This window comes from Chiloscyllium plagiosum, chromosome 12, assembly GCF_004010195.1.
Source record: "Chiloscyllium plagiosum isolate BGI_BamShark_2017 chromosome 12, ASM401019v2, whole genome shotgun sequence".
In the NCBI taxonomy this organism is placed as follows: domain Eukaryota; kingdom Metazoa; phylum Chordata; class Chondrichthyes; order Orectolobiformes; family Hemiscylliidae; genus Chiloscyllium; species Chiloscyllium plagiosum.
In genome coordinates, this window is record NC_057721.1 from 5,213,978 (window position 1) to 5,218,657 (window position 4,680).

At 41.5% G+C, this 4,680-nt stretch overlaps 1 non-coding gene across 1 annotated transcript; it reads right to left on the bottom strand.

The window, feature by feature from the left end:
- Window positions 1-4,166: 4,166 nt before the first annotated feature.
- trnag-gcc lies at window positions 4,167-4,237 on the bottom strand. Its single transcript has one exon. It is a non-coding gene; the product is annotated as a tRNA-Gly (tRNA).
- Between the last annotated feature and the right edge of the window lie 443 nt (window positions 4,238-4,680).

The following is a 4,680-nucleotide window of genomic DNA, read 5'->3' on the forward strand; positions in this document are numbered from 1 at the left end:
AGGAACTGGATGGATCCTCATTACAACCAATGATAGTTTAATGGCTACCAGGGCTGAGATGAGTGTCCTAATCCAGATTTTTTAAACAAAATTGTTTAATTTGAGCAACACCAGCTGCCACAATAGGATTCGAGCCCAGGGTCTCAATGCATTAACCTGGGCCTCAGGATTATTTGCTACTGATATTACCACTGCACCACCATTGTCTCAGCCTTTGTTGCATTGTTGGAAATGGTTATCAAGGAGAGTGTTTCTTGTGACTGCCACTAGTAGGTGGAGCAAACTGGACACATCTACAAAAACATAGGTAACGTCACTGGTCTTGCGAGCTATGTGGTTACAGTGTTGGACACTGGGTGTGGTCTCCAGCTCCAGGAAGGGACCCAGTCCAAACAGAGAGGGAAGGAAGTGAACTTTTTTGGTAGAGGTGGGCTGCCCGAGGAGATTTAGCCCACAGATTTCACTGGGCTCGGCCACAGCCTTCACCCCCACCTCCCCCATGCCCCTAACCTCATGGACCTCCTCATCTGCAGCCCAGTGCCATCAGCAACACATGCTCAAACGGACAACTTGTGTTGCCTGTCACGGTCAGCTGACATCATGGGCCATGTCTGCTCATAGGCTAGGGGTTGAATCCACATTGTCAGTCTGTGGCAGTGCACTTTTTTGTTTGCCATCTGCTGGGAAAGCTGCGTGGAAATGTGGGGACTGTTCACTCCAGTGTGCTGATTGATCCACACCTCCTCCATCCTAGTTCAAACAACTGAACTGTTGGAGAGACTGCTGTGTTCCACACCCTCAGCACTGCCATAATCCACTCCCCCCAGCCCTGCTGTGTTCACCCGCCCACCTCGGCATTGCCATGTTCACTCCCTTAGAGCTGCTCTTTGAGATTGCTTCTTGCTTGCTATATTGTCACATCTTGCTGACAGGATGAGGCAAATTTCTTAAACACACAGAGTAAACCTCAATTGCTTCTATCTTCTCCGTGCGATTCATTGCCTGTGTCTGATCCCTATGAAATCTCTTACCGGCTGTTCCTTGACTGGTCGTTCCATCGCCAAACATTCCGTAACTTGTGATTCTATGACTGACAGTCTCTGGCCCACATGATTCTTGACTTAACTAGTTTAACTCCTGTCATTTGAAGATTGACAGTTCTTGATTGTGAAGTACATTAATGTTTTCTATTATCATCTGTTGGAGAGTTGCTTGTAGCATCCCTTTAACCTTGAATGGTATACCTCCTGGACCATGTCATTGCACTGTGGTCAGTTGTAAAAAGTGTGTTTTACAACCATGGGTCACTCATTGAGAAAACAGTGACACTCATTCCAGTATCAGGCTTGAAATTAGTGAGAAGCTCATTGACATATACTGTATATCCTCTTACCGAAAGGCTAGGCCTTGATCACCTACTTGTCCTACAATACTTTAGGCTTTTTATCTATTGTTGATTGTTCTACTTCATTCACCTCTTTGTAAGAGTATTTACCTGACTTCCTGTTTTTATGCTACTGTGCCATTTTGCACATTTTCTATAAGTGAATATTGCAAAATAATTCCACAGAGGCTGGTATCCCATCACCAAGTCACCTATTATTTACACATGGAGAGTCCTGGACTGATGCAGCTCCCTCAGAACCAGCTCTCGGGGTGAACAGAACCGTTGGCACTCCTGTTTATATCTGTCAGCCAGAGCTCCCTGATTGGACCAGATTAACAGCCCTAATCAGGGAACTCACATTCTATGAAGTCGACCTGCTGACTTGTTACAATCCCTACAAAAGTTTTTATGGACAAAGTGTTTTTAAATAGCTGGACGCTGCAGTGTCTGTGAGTTTTCTTGCTCTGCAGTAATGTCAAGGACCTTTAGTATCTCGTATCTGTCCTACTCACTGTTAATGTTCCTCATGCATCTTTGTCACCTTGCACCCAATGAACTAAATTGTCCCTGCTGACCTCTCAAAGTTGGCTTCATCTTCCCGTATTAGGGTTGATCAGGGCAATTTCCAGACTTTGTCTTCACTCACCATCTGCATAGCTTTCTCAAGAGTCATGATCCTTTCACTGCAGTTAGTCATCAAAACATCACTAGAAATTCCAACAATGATTCTGTCTCTTATGAACTCTGACTTTAAATCACCACAGTTGCATTTGTCCGCTAACAGTGGATATCATCAATGGAATCAACTATGGATTTCCCTCAACATTATATCTTTCCTATCAAAAGTTCTATTTAATCTGAAACTAAAATAATTGTCAAAGACTTTCAGTACTTCAAAAGTAACTGTTGCTTATTTTGCTATACTCCCAGTTATTTATGGAAAAGTGCAAAATTGCATATTACTTGTTCAACTTTTGATTTATCATCTGATTTGGAAACTATTCTGCATCATGAGAATTGTTTTCTTCAAGATGCCCAACTCTGTATCTTTGGCCCATCTCTGAAATTAAATTTCTTGGCAGTGTCATTTCTGAAGCTTAATGAAATTATTTATTTTTCTTGTTTAAAAAGCTTTTGAATTTGCAATAAACAGCTGTTGTTATGTGCTGCTGTCCTGGAGGGTTTCCCCACATTTTACGGTGAAAATAGTGGATTCCTACATTCTGTGGCTAAAATGGAGATTCCAGCCTTTCACTGGTGAAATGGAGATTATGGTTTCTTTCATCAGTTTAACAGATGAAACACACTCTTTATGGCTGAAATAAATTATTCCTGTCTCTGTCATACTTTTACTGAAAGAATCCTGTTACCTGTGGCTTTATTAATAATGCCTGTTTTAATTATAAGCTTTTTCCTGGCTGATTTGTCTTGTTTGCAGCTCTAGTAATAATTCGTGCTTCTTTCACAGTTTTCCCCAAATGATCCCAGCTGTCTGCAGTTTCAGTTAGCATTTCCCACCTCTACTGCAGTTTTAATAGTGGGCTCCGTGCTTTTTCTGCAGCTTTAATGAAGTCTCCTAGCCTTCTTCTTCCATTCGACTTTCTCTATCTAGGTTATAAACATGTCCCCTTAATTGCTCTTATTCAGGTTTTGCATGCTGAGACCTGGGTTTTGAGCTGCTTCTGCAGCCCTTGATTTCTCTAACTGTAAATGTGCTCACTGCTTGCTACAACAGTGTCATTTATCCTGAGCTGGAAGCCCTTTACTTTGAGCTATTTGTGCCTTTCTTATAAAGTTTCCTCATGTCCACCCTAAACTTTACTCAAAGAAATTCTACTACCCATTTGAGCCCTGACTTGGGAGCACTCCTGCAGGATATTGTCACCCGACGCCTGATACTCTGCAGAGGCACTTCTCTAACCGGGTCTGCGACATGTTCACCATGAGTTATAGATGAGGCCTTTTTTGTAAATATTTTTATTGAAAAGAAAAAGATTTTTTTTTTACAAAATTACAAAATCAATACAAAACAGTGTAACCAGTATAATACAGTATAATATCAGCACCAATATAAAATTAAGAAAACTAACTACTAATCTACTCTGCAAACTGCTAAAATACAAAATACGATATAAGAAAGAAGACTCTATATATAAAAGAAAGACCACAGTATCGTACATTACTGTCAACAAAAAAAGGGGAAAAAAGAAGGTAAATAAATAAATACGCATTCGAAATAAAATTATATCAAATCATAATAACTCCTGTATTTATATGGGATTTTTCCTCTTAGGGGCCCCCAAACCAACAAACATCATCCTCATGGCTAAACAAAGGCCCTAAACAGTAAGGCCGATATATCTGCATCGGTTGTAGTTCAAAAAGGGCCGCCAGGTTCTATAAAATAATTCCGTTTTTTGGTGCACCATATTCATGAGGAAGTCCAGGGGAATATATTCCTAAACTATCCTATGCCAATTTGAAAGTCCTGGGTGACATTCCGATACCCAACTTAGTAAAATGTTTTTCCTCGCACTAGAGGAAAGGATAGTAAGTAGTTTCTTCCTGTATGCATCTAGAGAAGGAAAATTTGGAAAGCCCAAAATATGTGCATCCTGTCCCTCAGGATTCCCTCCAACAACTTGACCACCATCGACATCAAGCTCACAGGTCTATTGTTCCCTGAATTGTCCATACCACCCTTCTTAAACAGTGGCACCACGTTAGCCAACCTGCAGTCTCCTGGCACCTCACCTGTGACTATCAATGATTACAAATTTGCATTGGCTAGGAATTGAACCCAGGCCACCTGCATGGCAGGCAAGAATTCTACCACTGAACTACCAATGCAACTGACAAAGGGACTCTTTGTGCGTGGGAAATCATGTCTCACAATCTTGATTGAGTTTTTTGAAGAAGTAACAAAGAGGATTGATGAGGGCAGAGCAGTGGATGTGATCTATATGGACTTCAGTAAGGCATTCAACAAGGTTCCCTTGGTTAGCAAGGTTAGATCTCACGGAAGACAGGTAGAACGAACCATTTGTATACAGAACTGGCTCAAAGGTAGAAGACAGGGGGTGGTAGTGGAGGGTTGGTTTTCAGACTGGAGGCCTGTGACCAGTGGAGTGCCACAATGATCGGTGCTGGGTCCTCTACTTTTTGTCATTTACATAAATGATATGGATGCGAAATAAGAGGTAAAGTTAGTAAGTTTGAGTTGTATAGTGAAGAAGGCATTTGGTATGCTTTGCTTTATTGGTCAGAGTATTGAGTACAGGAGTTGGGAGGTC